This window comes from Spermophilus citellus (genome assembly GCF_964194105.1).
Source record: "Spermophilus citellus genome assembly, chromosome: 7".
Lineage (NCBI taxonomy): Eukaryota > Metazoa > Chordata > Mammalia > Rodentia > Sciuridae > Spermophilus > Spermophilus citellus.
This window is the reverse complement of record NC_138188.1, coordinates 130,125,136-130,141,760: the sequence shown is the minus strand read 5'-3', so window position 1 is coordinate 130,141,760 and position 16,625 is coordinate 130,125,136.

Here is a 16,625-nt window from a genome sequence, read left to right as displayed (position 1 = left end):
CTTGGAGAAACTTTGTATTGGAAGCATACAGATGTGAAATTAAAATGAAAGTAAAAGAAACAGTGTAAATTAATTGATGCTATAATAGGATGGTTCTTGTAAATCATGATAAAATGCTACTTGGATTCATACTTAAGTGAAATGTTGACAGCAAACTTCTTTTATTTCTGAATCATGTTCAAGTCATGGAATATGTTCGTCATAAAAATATAGTTCTTGAAAATTTATAACTAATAAGTATCAAATGAGAAATAAGGGTCACATTATGCTTAACAGTCATACCAGGAAGGCTACATGTGTAACTCTTGGGCTATTTGAACAAATCAAAAGAACCATACATGATAATCCTAATTCTATAAGATAATATTAAAACATGAATTCTAAAACAAAGTAAAATGTGTTCTGTTTTTGTACGTAAAGCAAATTCTAAGAAAAAGGTGATATTAAGAGTTTGGATCTTTTCTAGGTTAAGTATAGTCACCTCCTCTCAAATTTCTAAATTTCTCTATGTTTACCTTCAGTATTTTGTCTGAAATTCCATGTTGATAATTTCTGAGTAATGGATTTAGGTCTACTTTTTTAAGATGAAGATTTATCCTTTTGAAAATAATTGGTATGATTACAAGTATCCATATTTACTGTGATCAAAAATGATAAGAATATATCTACAAAGTTAGATGTATATATCAGTTTTATTTCAATGCCATTTTTTATATATTTGATTTTATTCACAAATACATCACAGTTCTGGTTTGATTTTATTTTATGTTTCATATATTTGAACACTGCATTGTTATTCCTGAACTATTAATTATAATCATTGTTAGGTAAAGAATAATGCATAATCACAATAACTTTCTGACTTCAAATTTCCGGACTTATTGAATGTGTAAAAACAACAGCATTTTTCTCATTTCAATGCTTACACTTAACACATTTGAAAGACTGAGACATTTGTGTGCTCTAGTCTTTGGAAGAACTTTGAACTCAACCTACTTTAAAAATAGCCAACTTTCTGAGGTCTGTGTGGACTACCTAATTGGTATGAGTGAAGCACAGTGGAATACAGAAACTAAATTTGTATGCAAGAGTCATCATAAGAAGTATGACACTCACAGTGAAAGCAGGAAATAGCAAGCCAACAGTTCAGAACTAGTCATTCAAATGGACTCAAGGTCACTTGCTTTTGTCTACCTTTCTTATAAAGAGTTACATAGAGTTGGGTGTTAGAAAAAAATGAATTTTTCATGAAATATTCTGCCTGAGGAAAAGGAAGAAAAATATTCCACTGTGTAGACCCAGAGCAAAATGCAAGGCTGGTATAGGAAAAAAAATATCATAGGCAAAGCTTGTAGCTTTCTTCTATAACCCAGTTGGGTGAATGAAGATTGGCAGTGACTTAATAATGGATCCATTTCCCTTGAGCATAAACCTGGACCATAAAGGAGTCAGGAAAAAATATGTTCTATCTATGCTTAGGGAATGATTCAGAATTTCCTTTATCAAGAGCTAAATATAGAATTTTTAACACACAGGGAAATAAACACACATGGGTTTGTTAAAGATTTGCAAAATGCAGGCTATTCTACTTTCTTCTCTAATATAGAAAATTAGAGGTGAATTTATAGTTAAAGTACATTTCAAGCACATCAGTAAATGCCTTCTTATCAGTTTCCAGTGGTTCTATAAGCAATTTCTGTAGGACCCATTGTCAATAGTTGCTTGTCCAATGTGGGGAGAGAATAAAAGAGAAATGGATAAAGAAAAAAGAGAGAGAAAGCAAAGAGAGAGAGAAAGATATAAAACAAAAGGAAGAGAGGAAGATAAGGAAAAATAGAAGAAGAAAGGAAGGACAGAAGAGGGAAAATATTGTACAATATAAGATATACACAATTATTTATACATATATATAATTGTATATACATACATACACACATGTAATTGATGAGACTCAATTAGAAAAATTATACTTAGGAGTGTTATAATGGCTTATTTGTATTTTATACCACCAACAGTCACATTCAATTAAATCTCATGCTTACCAGTCTGATGTGAATATTATTTCCCCAAAAAAGATAAGTTTGCATTTTAAAAAATTGTATCAACATTCTTGATAGATAATCTATACTGGTCCCTTTTGTAGCTACCAATTTTACATTTTTTTTAATATATTCAAATTTAAGTATGCCTACTTCTGTGAAAATTACTGCATCTTCTCCAAGGCTAATTTTTTTTTCTTATTTTTTACTTTCTCTTTTTCCCTTACAACTTTCCTTATATATCTTCTTTATTTTTTCTTTTCTTTTACCTGCTTCTCTTATTGCCTTCCTATGTTAACTAATTTCTTCTAATCATGTGCAAAAATATACCTTGAGATCACCAGGTGAGGTTTCATAGTTTTTAATTGGAAGTCTCATTAGAGTTATTATTAAAAGCCTTACCATTACCATCTTTAATAGAAAGCAAAAACAGGTAAAATGATTAAAATGACTAAATAATGGCAGATAATTAAACAGATAAATGAAATTAACTGGAAAAGAGTTAGAAATAAGGAGCAGGTAAATTAAACAGCATCTGTTTTTTACTGATCACTATTGGTTTTCCTGACTAAAGAGATGATGAGCTAGTAAATTCTCTTACCTTAGGGAACACAGAAGCAATGACAATGGGGCGTAGCTCTTCTATCTGGATTTAAATGTTATTTGAAGGAATTACTCAAGGAGATGAGGTTAGGTTCTGTTTTCAGATTTGATATTTAATCTTACTATAAAAATGATAAAAAATTCCTATGTCAGGAGCAGTGCAAAATGTTATGATTTGGTAAAAATCACTGAGGACAAGATTATCACAATTAAACAAGAACTTGATACTAGGGCATAGTAAAGTTTGAATTGCTGCCAACTTGTAGGAGCCAGGAATGCAAAGGTGCAAAGCCTCGGCATCAACTCCAACAACTGAGCTATAAATTTCCATGAGTGTCTCCTATAAATACATGTGGTATGTTTAATTGTAAATGATGGAAAGGAGAAAATTACTGTAGACCTATAACATAATTTATGTTGAACAGACAGACAAGTTAAAAGTCCCTCAATTCATGACATTAAAAGGGAAAAGCTAATTTTGATCACCATTTCCACATTTTATTCAAGTCCCCACTTTCCATTTTATAAAATGTATATGTCTCATACTTTCCAACTTCTAGCTGATTCATTCATAGGGAATGTATATATGAGAAATAAAATTATGTGCAGTATGCCTATCAAGTTATAATTCTATTTCTACACACACACACACACCACACACACACACGCACATAAAATGCATATGATACTTTCCCCACAGGCTACTAAACAACCACTGTTAAAGACCTGGAAGCATATGACACAGCTAAATCAATTATTTGAAAATTTTGTTTTAACTTTCATCTGTCACTAAACTAAACTTTAATATTATATTCTTGGCAGTTACAAAGTAGATATTAGGTTTATTCTGAAGAGGAATGTCCATTAAGGGTTTTGTTTGCTTTCCTTTAATTTTTCTTTTTCTTTTCCTTTTTTGGGGGGATACTCGGGATTGAACTCAGGGATACTCAACCACTGAGACACATCCCAAGTCCTATTTTCTAATTTATTTATAGAATGGTTCTCACTGAGTTGCATAGCACCCTGCTGTTGCTGAGGCTGGCTTTGAACCCAGGATCTTCTTGTCTCAGCCCCCAAGGCCACTGGGATTACAGTTTTCTATATATTTTTTTTAAAACTATATTAAACAACTTATACATGCTACTTTTGCCAAGTTTAAATTGCTGGATTATTTTTTAATTTAAATAAACAATATCAGCAGTCTCATTGGTTAGAAAAAACTACATTGCTTTAGTTAGTCTGTTACCTACGTGAGCACAGGATTCTCCTTCACTCTTCTCTTTTTCATATCCAATGAGAGCACTTGGCACATAGTAGGGGCATCCATTTATAGAAGGGAAGAATACAATGGTACTATGCCTGTTCATTTGTTTTTCTTTATCCTTTTGATACTGAATAGAAACAGAATTATTTAGAGGCTTTAATTGTGTGAGTTCATGAGATGCGACCTTGCATCCTCTTGTGTGCCTGTGTTGCTGGGAGACCTAGGTTACTGCCTACAATTTGTTTTTGTTCTGAATAAAGCTACAGAAACGAAATCCAACAGCTTTTGGCAAGGAAGCTCCCTTTATCACCTCCCTTCCTCCCTTGGGACTTGGAGAATCTTCTCTTCTCGGAAGACCTAGCATTTGCTATTCTTTACACCTACTGTGGCCCCTTGAGATATATTATTTCCCCAAATTTCAACAGAAAAGTTGGATTGACATTTTCTCACATTATTTTTCACACTTCTAGCTCTCAAGAAAATAAGAACCACTTGGTGAAAACAACCATGGTGATATGGCTGCTTCTGTCATTAACTCTTTACAATAATTACCACAACTTAATCTAGTTTTTGTAACTTCCTTTATTTTTAGCTTTCTCTTTCTTTTGGATTTCATTTGGATTCATTGGAGTCTTTCTTTAACAATAATCTTCATTATGGTACTTAGCATAATAATTATAAATGTCAGTATCAAAACTATCTTTGGGATCTTTATCCTTAACCTTTCAAAATTTTACAGTTTTATTATGAAAGTAATAATCAGTTTCTCTCTATTATGAGTAATGGTAATTTTAATTAAGGAAATATTTTACACATTAGCTTCTAGAGACTAGCAGGCCTGATTTATTTAGAGACTTTCTTCTCTTTCTCTCATGCTACAGAACAGTGAAAGAAGAAAGATACTATTATGAGGAGTTTCCATAGATGATGTTTAAAATATTTTTGAAAGTCTTTTTTTTTAATATTTATTTTATTTTATTTTTTTAGTTGTCTGCGGACACAATATCTTTGTTTGTATGTGGTACTGAGGATCGAAACTGGGCCACACTCATGCCAGGCGAGCGCGCTACCGCTTGAGCCACATGCCCAGCCCAATTTTTGAAAGTCTTTAAAAATCACAGCATTATGCAAGTTTCCCTTCTAATGTACATCGCTCAGACATCACTCACTAGGAAATGGCAAACATTTTCTTTAAAGGGACAGATAGCAAGTGTTCTAGGATTCCAGGCCAAATTATTTTCATTACAACTACAACACAGTTTTTAGGTTATGAAGGAGACATAACAGTAATGAAGGGGCTTTGTGGTTTATATCATTCAGTTTCTGAACACTTTTATTAGTTTTTATAGGTGCAATGACAAAAAAACCACATAGTAGGTAGTTGAAACAACAGGAACTTATTTTCCCACAGTTCTCAGGCTAGAAGTTGTTGGGAAGGTTAGTTTATTCCAAAGCCTCTGTTCTTGAATTGGGGTCATAGCCTTCTATGTCCTCAATGGTGCACAGATCTGTTGGTGTCTCTTTGTAAGTCAAAACTTTCTCTTTCTATAAGGACATAAAGTCAGATTGAATTAGAGCTTTCTCTAAGGCTTATTTTTGGCTTATTCACCTGTAAGGTTGATTAAGGCACATTCTGAAGTACTAGAGTTTATACTTTCAACATGTTTTAGATTATGAAGAAACAATTCAGCCAATAAAATTTGAAATTTATATAGCTTTCAAGTGTCCTGACAAGTCATTTTTTTTTCTATTCAATTTTTTTAAATGTTTGAAACTGTGAAAACATTGCTGCAGGGCAGAATTCACTCAAGGCTTTTAGTTTGCCAACCCCGATCCTGGAAGCCCATTTTTTCTCCTTAACCTGTGCTTGCATCTGAATACTAAGAATCAAATTACATTAAAGTATAATGACACTTTAGTAATTACAAAATACTGTGTACATTAAAATTTAATTTCATATCTAAACAACAAAGTAACTCAGTAAACTTTAAAAAGGGGGGTTTTATGCTTGATATATCAGACCATTTCTACAGGATATAGTTTTAGCTTTGTTTATGTTTTAACTTAGTTTTAAAAGGATACACATGAAATTATAATGCCTTATGTTTGAATACTAGTCAATATGCTCTATGTAGTTTCATGTGATTTGTGTCATTTTTCTCACACTTTTACTTTTAAATGCATGGGTAGTTTATTTTTCAAGTTATCTTCTCAATGTTAAAAAATCAGGCGTAGTGTCTAGTCTATTAGGGAAAAGCAGATACAAATAAATTAACCAAAGTAGGAGGACATCATAATCCTCAGCTTATACATAGATAAACTGAGACTCAGAAAGTTTAAATAATTATTATAAGAGTAATTTAAAATATTTAACAGGTAACACAGATTTTATATATTCTGTTACTTAATTTGATGCAAACATATATCAGTTGGATGCATATTATCTTCTCTTTAATAATGTATTAATATGATAATCTAGAATTGAAAAGCTGTGTGTTTTGTTAATGTTTGCTACAATTCTCTGTATATTTAATAAAATGTTCATTAAGAAAATGGCTGTAAGATTAGCAAATTCTTTTGGTATAGATTTTTAAAACCTGCTATAATATAAGCATCCTAAAATAATTAAAACATGACTGTTTTTCTAAGTATGGGAAATAGCCATGAAAACATGCAGTTATTGTATCATAAGTGCAAATAGAAATCTATAAAATATTAAATTATACTTCAAAAATGTATGTAATTTGCATAAGATCTTTTGAATATTCACAAGATAAGTAAGAGTTGAGAAAATTTTAGAAATAAAAAGCATCATAAAAACTGTGTATATACAATTATATAATTTTCTACTTTCATTGAATTCATATTTTATGAGACATAAAAGTAAAAATATGGACACAACAGTACAGAAAATTCAACAAAAGTGTCATGATAATATTAATTAAAATTTCCAGAAGATACAAAGCAAATGATTGAGAAGTCAAATATTTCATGCTACAAAAGACCTTTATACTATAAGTTACTGTATCTTATTGAAAAATTTAAACAGACATCTTAAAACAAATTAAAAAATATATTATTTGTTCTTTTTTTTGGTGGTGAGGTTTTGGAGTTCTTTATATATTCTGGATGTTAATACTCTGTTGGAAAAGTAGCTGGCAAAGATTTTCTCTTCATGTTGCTGCTTCCAAATGCTGTGAAGAAGCATTTTAATTTGATTCTATTTCATTTATTTATTCTATTATTTCCTGAGATGTAGAAGTTTTATTCAGGAATTCATTGCCCAGGCCTATATATTGAAGCATTTCTTCTATGATTTCTTCTAGAAGTTGCAAAATTCTCATAGTTCAATTGATGAAAGAAAATAAATGTGGTATATATACATACTGGAGTTCTATTCAGTCATATAAAAGAATGAAATGACATCATTTAAGGGGCAAAGGGATGGAATTAAAGAGCATCCTGTTAAGCAAAATAACCAATATTCAGAAAGATAAATGCTTTCTTTTATATGTGGTAGATGTAAGGGGAGAAATGATAACATGAAAGTGGAAGGGAGACCATTGGAGTAGAAGAATGGTAAAGGGTTGGTGTGAGAGTAAAGGAAAGGCGGTTAAACTGATCAAATTGTGTTATATTCATGTATGAGTGTGCCATTATTAAAGCCTCTATTCTGTATAATAAATATGCATCAATTAAAAAATGAGCAAATCACCCATCAATATTTACATTACAAAAATAAATAAAGACAAACTTATCAATGGAAATATATCCCACATTTATGGTTCAGAAAAAAGTACTTAATATTGCATAGATGACAAACTTTTATAAATTGATCTTTATATCAACATAGTCCCTATCAAAATCCAAGCTGTTTTTTTTTTCTTTCTTTCTTTCTTTTTAAGAAACTGTCAAACCATGGCTCTGGAAAAATGACTGATTCTATGTCTGAATGGATTAAATTAAAGTTGATATTTGTTGATCTTTGTATCAAAAATCAAGGAAGCATTTAAACACTAATGGGAAGAATCATATCAAATGGAAAAATGATCCAGTTTAAAGATACAACAATGGTAAAATTTTCAATAATTTAAATATCAGGATATCTGAATGGAACTTGTTATAGTAAATTAATATCTTTTAAATCATGCTCAAAAAGAAAAAAATTGTATCTGCTTACAAAGATATTTATAAAAAATCTACACACTTAATTTTCATCTCCTATTTTTAAACTATAGTAATATGTTTACAAAAGTAATCAAAGCAGTTAAATAAGCATCCATTTTCCCAACAATTGTAGAAAACATTATACTGATTTTTTTCTTTATACAAATGAGAATAAGAAATATTTATCATGAGTTTATAAAAGAACAGTAGTACAACGATTGCAAAAAAATAACAAATAAATATATAATGATAAAACTACTAAATCATCATATTTTCAACCTCTTATGAAATAATCAATTTATTTAAGGATCATAAAATATGCTAAAATCACCATATGAGTTTTTGTGTAAATATATGTATGATTCTCTTTTTCCATCCATTTATTGATATATACTTAAGGTGGTAACTTAACTGGGATATTGTTATTAATGCTACAATAAACTCAGGAGTCAAGGTGTCCTCCATAACCTGATTGTCATTTCTTTGGATATGTATTCAAAAGTATGATTGATGAATCAGATAGTATATATTTTTGAGGACCCTCCAAATTGTTTTCTATAACAGCCACTAAAACAATATAAGGGTTCTTTTTTTCTCTACATCTTGACCAACACTGGTGTTGATAATCCCTTAAATATTTTGCAGGATTCAGCAATGAATGTATCAAATTCTGGACTTTTTTTGGTACATTATTATTACTGATTTAATTTCCTTAGTCTTTGTCTTTCTGATTATGTCTCATTAACATATGTTTCTATAACTTTATCCATTTTTTCCACATTGTCCAATATGTTGGCTCTAAACACACACACACACACACACACACACACACACACACACACAATACTCTTAAAAAGTACACACTATATTTGGCAACATGGACCAACCTGTAGTACATCTTGTTAAATGAAATAGGTCAGGTATAGAAAAACAATACCACATGATGAGATGAGATAGATTATTGCCATTACAAATATATATATATATATATATATATATATATATATATATATATATATATATATATATAAATATATGTATATATTTGTGTGTATATATACGTATATATGTATATAAATTTATCTCATGTACACACACACACACACACACACACACACACACACTGAATTTGAAAGAGTTGCAGTCATGAAAACTGAGAGTATAAGGGCAGTTACCAGGAGTTGTATTTAGAATAAGGAGATGTTAGTCTATGGGGAACAAAGTTTCATGCTGAATAAGATTTAGAGATCTAGATTACATCATTGTGATTAAAAGGTAACTTGAAAATTGCTAAGTGAGTAAATGTTAAATCTTCTCATCACAGAAATGATAGATAAATGTAGTGATGTATATTTTAAGTAGCTTCACTTAATAATTTTACAAGGAATATGTGTATGAAAACTTCATGTTACCCACCATAAATATATACATGTCTTTTTTTAATTATACTTAATCTGGTTTTCACATTGTTCTGAACTGAATGTTTGTATTCTCCAAGTTCATGTGTTGAAAGTTTAACTCCCAATATTATGATATTTAGAAATGGGGTACACAGGAGTTAATTAGGATTTGATTAGGCCATAAGTGATAGACTTTCATAGTGGGATTGATGTTTTTTTTAGATGAAGAGAAAAGTGCTCTTAAACAGAAATTACACATGAAAAATAAGTCATCAGGAAATCTGAATGGGTGCTCTTTCCATGAGCCTAATCAGATAGCACTTTGATTTTAGATTTCCAGCCCATCATAACTGTAAGAAATATATTCATGTTTTATGAGCCACTCAGTCTATATACAGTATTTTCTACTATTAGCCTATGCTAACTAATACAGAAATCAAGAACTGAAAAATCATATGCTAAACAAGATGAGATATATTATTGACATTACAAACAGGACAAAGAAAGGTATTAGATAATGTTGAAATGTAGGTACATTATTAATATCAAACTCTGTAGCAATTCATTATTGTAAAAGCTTACTAGAAATGTAAGGAGGGACAAAAAGCTAAGCACCAAAAAAGAAAGTTCTTTATACCCAAAGGACTTAAAAACATACTACAGGGACACAGCCACATCCATGTTTATAGCAGCACAATTCACAATAGCTCAACTGTGGAACCAACCGAGATGCCCTTAAGTAGAGGAATGGATAAAAAAATGTGGCATATATACACAATGGAATGTTATTCAGCAATAAAAGAGAATAAAATTATGCCGTTTGCAGGTAAAGGATGGAGATAGAGAAGATAATGCTGAGTGAAGTTAGCCAATACCAAAAAGACAAATGCTGAATGTTTTCTCTGATATAAGGTGACTGACTCATAGTGGGGTAGGGAGGGGGAACATGAGAGGAATAGATGGATTCTAAATAGGGCAGAGGGGTGGGAGGGGAAAAGGGAAGAAAGCGGGGGTAGCAAAAATGGTGGAATGTGATGGACACCATTATCCAAAGTACACGTATGAAGACATGAATTGGTGTGAACATACTTTATATACAGAGATATAAAAAAAAACTGTGCTCTATATGTGTAATAGGAATCATAATGCATTCTGCTATCGTGTATTTTAAAAATAAAATCAATTAAAAAATAAGATAAAATAAATCAATAAATAAAGCTATGAATGAATAAATTAATGCCAGATAATCTATAAGTTGTTTATTTAATGCTAAAAATAAAGAACAAAATACAATACCAATTATCTCCAAAACAATCAAGGGAACGTACAGGACAAAATATGTAGATTAGTAATGAAAGAAGGAGTAAAACACACAATCATAAGAGATTAATATAAACAACTTTGGGGTGATAATTGTTGTATAACAAGTTAACTCCAAACTTAGTGACTTTATGACAGAAACATTTATCAATCCATAGTTTCAGTGCCTAGAATTCCAGGTGGGAGTCAGAAGCTCGGGGTCTCTCAGGCTTCTGAAAAGGTCAGCAGGGGTTGCTTCATCTCAAATCTCAACTGAGGCAACATTTACTTTAAAGCTCAAACAGGAGTTGTAGGATACAGTTCCTCCTGTGTTAGATAGTCCTTGGTTCCCTGTTGGCTATTAGTCTTTGGCTTTCCTCTGCTCCTTGCCAAGGGATACTTTCACCATGGGGCAGCTCACAATGTGGAGATTTTACTTCATTAGAATGAGTAAGCAAGAAGAGGGACAGAACAAGAGAGAGAGAGAGAGAGAGAGAGAGAGAGAGAGAGAGAGAGAGAGAGAGAGAGAGAAACAGAGGAAGGGGAGAAATAAGACAATATCCACAGTTTTTTGTTTGTTTTTTTTTTTTTTGTTTTTTTTTTTTTGTATTCTAATCTCAGAAGTAGCATACAATCACTTTGGTCTTATTCTTCTCTGAGGAGCTGCTCACACACACAAGAAGGTGTGATTACATGAGGTCATATAATCAGGAAGAGGCATGGGTCATTGATAGATATATTAGAAGCTACATCTAGAGGTGCACAAGATTCCCAAATAAAATTTATATATTTCACAGCACAATACGTTATCAAAACATATGTAAGGAGAAATGAAAGCATAAATAGATGAACTAACATGCACAACATTTAAAATGCAAACAAACTAGTATAATTGGATTAGAGTTTTGTGGTTAATTATTTTTTGATCATGAAAAAGGCCAATATTTTAAGTTACTTAAAATTTGGAAAAAAATTTCTTCAGACTTCAGAATGTTAATAACAATAAAAATTTTCTAATTTTGTCTATTGCAGCTAGAGTGACTTATTACACATATTGTAATCATCCCCAACCTATGATTATTTTAACAACATATTTTGATAATTTTTCTCAGTCCAGTATAAAAAAATTCATACTTTTGGGAACATTTTCTATATATTTACTACAATATTACTATATTCTCAATAGTTAGAGTAGTGCATGGAATGTAATGTGTATCTAGTTTTGACCTTATATTACTAATTTAAAAAAATTATATTGTGATTTTTAATATAAGAACTATATGTGTCAGAAATGATTATCTGAATTACTAATGCATGCTTTGCAATAAATCTTTGCAATAGATGAGAAGAAAAGTAAGACAGTGTAGATTAAAAGCAAAGTATAAGGGTTGGCAGAGTGCTTGGCTCACATGCATAAGGCCCTGGTTTCAATCCCCAGCACCAAAAATCAAAAAACAAAAAGAAAGTATATTAGTGAATCATTAAAATTTTCATAATGTGCATTGTTTCAAAATTAAATAAATAATAATTAAATAATGGAGTAAAGCATAAATATCTTTTCAGATACTATTGAAGATTTCGTGAGAAAGGGAAACTAAGAGATAAAATTACCTGTGGGAAAAGTCCAGGAAATATGAAATTGTATAATATTTTTGTTATTATTATTATTATTATCATCATCATCTTAGCTAAACATTTCAAAAAGATTAGAATACAGTAAAGAAACAATTTTTATTCTCTAATGGAAATTTTATTATTCTAGTGATTAATTTGATGATGTATTTTATATGAAATAAAATATTTATTAGGCATAAAAAGGCTTTTAGATTATGTAAAATGAAATAAGTCAGGCACAGAAAAACAAATATTGTATGATCTCACTCATCTGTTGAATATAAAAATTTAATCACATAATAGTGATAATAACGGTGGTTACCAGAGACTAGAGAGAGTAGGGGGCACAGAGAGGTGAAAAAGCTTATTCAATGGGCATACACTACAGTGAGATATAAGCAGGAGACTTCGGTGTTCTATAGCCAACAATGATGTACTATATATTTCAACCAAATGAAAATAAAGACTTTGAAAGTGTATATTGTAAAGAAATGGTAATGCTTGAGGAAATGGATAAACTTAGCTAGATTAAAACACTACACAATATATACATATATTTAAATATCATATAGTATACCTTTAGTATGTTTCATTTTATGGTTATATGTATCCATTAAAATAGAGTTAACTAAAAATCTTAATTGAGTACAGCACACAGGAATGAAGGAAATTAATCCAATCTTACTTCATACAACTCTTTAAAATGAAGAAACATCTGATTTTATTCAGTTCTCCTTTGCAATTCCCTTAGCCAATCACATTCTATCAGCAAAGCCTCTACTGCAGGCAGAGTTCTGAAATGTCTCGTGAGATTCCTATCCCTTGGTGTAAATACCCTGTTTTATTCCCTCCCTTCGATTTTGAGCAGAATTAACATAATTTTGCAGATTTAATTAAGATCCCATATGAACTAACTTTGAGTTAATCAAAAAGAAGATTATCGCAGACAGCCAGGGATCCAATTGGGTGATCCCTTGAAAGACACTAAACCCTTTTGAGGGAAGATATTTGAAGTTATAGAGGGCCTATGGCGAGTGTCATTTGACAAGGACCTGAGTGCTATTTCTTGGAACTGATAATGGGCTTATTTTGATACTACTAGAAAATATGAATGCTATTTACACAACCCCAAGGAAATAAATTCTACCGATAACCTAAGGAAGCTGCAAAGCATATGATTCTATTCAAACTTCATGCTGAGGTCACACACAATCAATATCTTGATTTCAGCCTTGTCAGATTCTGAACAGGAAATTTGAGCTAAAATATGCCGGACATTTTACCTATGGTAAATGTGAGATGATAAAACCTATATATGTTGTGCTTCTGGGTTGGTTTAAAATCATGAAAGATGTTAGACTTAACCAGTATTCTGTCATTTTCACTGTGGTTGTGAAAAGTTCCAGAAGCTACACTAGTAAACAGAATTCCTAAATACTTCTAACCAGAAATTCTGATAGTTTTATCTGGTGTATTTACAGAAAAGAATATTTCATAGAAACCTAAGAATTAATTTCATCAGACATTAGAGAAGCTGTTGTTGATATTCCCTAAGACAATTTTTATGCTTGTATTTTAATATATTTTTTCCTTAACTTTAAGGAAAATATTAACTCACAAATCACAACAAATAAAATTTGGGGTATATTTATTTTAATGTAAAACAAAAATAACTAGAACAGCATTAAGAAGCAGCTATTTCTTACAATTAAAATAATGAAATCTAAATGCTTCCTCATATGATTATTTGATTTAACCATTTTCACATCTTAATAAATAACTTCAATATTAGATCATACATATGTGTAAAGATATACACAAGAACTAAGAATATCGAGAAACGTGATTCTCACTAAAATTACAAGGTATTTTATGTTCTTTTTATTTTCTTACTTCAGGAATTGATAAAAAGGTATATAGTTATATGTATGAAACATGAAATATAATTTACAGTTGATGAGCTGAATTTGTTAATCTGACAAAATATTATATATTTTTTATGAGTAATGGTAACAATGATATAAAATATCTATGCAAAATGGTATATCAGACCTTTAAAAAAAGTATTAATATATTTTAAAAGCAAGTATTGCCCAAGTGCAGGAGTAAGTCATATGCAACAATTTTACCTACTCGGCCAATGCCACTAGTGATTTTATTTTTATGAAGTCATAAACTTTTATCTAATGTACCCAATTTAATGCCTTATGCCTTAAATAACTGCAAATGTACCATGATAGTAGAATGATCTATACTTATATAATTTGCCAACTTTTCAAGGTGGTTAACAAGCTTGAAAATAGTGCAACATATTACAACAAGAATAAGGAAATACAGTTATGCCCACTCTTGACTGGTTTGGAAGCCACCATTTTCAATAATCCTAAGAGGGATTCAAAGATAACCCTTTATTAATAACTTTTAGAAACATTGCTCCACATTCTACTACCAGTCTGAAGGAAAATAGGTCAACTACATAATAAATATAATAAATACTTTTTATAGTCCTGCTCTTAATACTGAGTTAATTATTAATGATATTATCCAAGTCTCTTCTTGCTAGAGTAAATATTAAGAAATTATGGAGAGCGATTAAAAATTGTCTTCTCAGGTTTTTTTTTCCTATTTTCCCTATGTCCATGGTGTTGACTAAAATTCTTGTAAACAACTGTATGTACAACATCCCTGTCTTTCAATGAATTTGAACACCATATTCCTACCAGCTGCTTCCTGTAAAGCACATCTACTGGGGCCTAATTTTTAATTTCTGTTATTATATGATTATCTCCTGTTAATCCTGCACTAAAACCTATTATTTTATCAGAAATTAATTCTATTGTTCTACCATAGAAGTTGCATAAAAATTCTAGAGGAGTATTGACAAGGTTAGAGTGGAAAGAAAGATTATTGGCACTGAAGTGGTCATGAAACCAAAAGGTTAAATGTTGGGTATTACAATAGTCAGGGTTTTTAAATTGAAAATAGCAGAAAACAAATCTAAACTATCTTAGGTTGGAAGAATGAGTAAGAGAAGATAACCATTCAGCAAATTAGTACCAAGTTGACACAACTTAGAAAGGACAATAAAATTCCCCTTGCCTTCTATGTCCAACCTGGTGACTATAGGCAGAAGATGGCATAGTGGAAAATTCAACATTATAAATAATTTTCACTGAAGCCACATATTTTGAAAAAAATATTTTTCCAGGCAAACCAGGCCATTAGAATTTATAAAGCCACTTATATTTATAGAATCAGGCAAATGTATTAACTACAAAGTTTTTTAAAAATAATTATATATTCTTTAAAAAAACAGAAAAGAGAGAGATAATTTTTTGAATATTTATTTTTCAGTTTTCAGTGGATACAACATCTTTATTTTATTTTTTATGTGGTGCTGAGGATTGAACCCAGAGCCCCGTGCATGCCAGGCGAGCGTGTTACCGCTTGAGCCACATCCCCAGCCCAACATTGTTGATCTACTGAAATGACTATTCATAAAAAAATAAAATAAAAAATTAAATTGCAGAAACTAGGTGTGGGAGGAAGATACCACAACATCTCAAGGTTATATATAAAAAATCCCAAAACATCATCATAAGGAATGGGGAAAATTTTTAAAGGAAAGCATTTCCTTTAAAATCTGGCACAAGACAAAGATATTCACTCGCTCAACTCCTATTCAAGGTAGTACTATAAATTCTAGCTACAGCAATTAAGCAAGACAAGGAAATAAATGCACTAGAAATAGGAAAGTATGCAAATTATCCCTGTTTGCAAATTATATGATCTTCTATTTAGAAGATCTAAAAAGCTTATCCAGAAGACTGCTATGGTCAATAAATACATTTGGTAAAGTAGCAGACTACAAAATCAATGCATAAAAATCAGTGGCTTTCCTACACACAAATAATAAATCTGTTGAGAAAGAAATCAAAAAAGCAATTCTATTTACAACAGCCTCAAAATAAAAATGCATAGAGTGATATATTAGCCTTGGGTTTAAAGTATATAGTTATTTCAGTGTTGAGGTATATTTCTACTAGCTCTACTTTTTCTAGTGTTCTGAGTATGAATGGATGCTGAATTTTGTCTTTTTTTGCATCTATTGAGATAATCATGTGATTCTTTAGGTCTCTTGACATGGTGAATTACATGTATTGATTTTCATATGTCGAACGAATCTGGAATTTCTGGAATGAACCCCACTTGATCATACTACAATACTTTTTAAATATG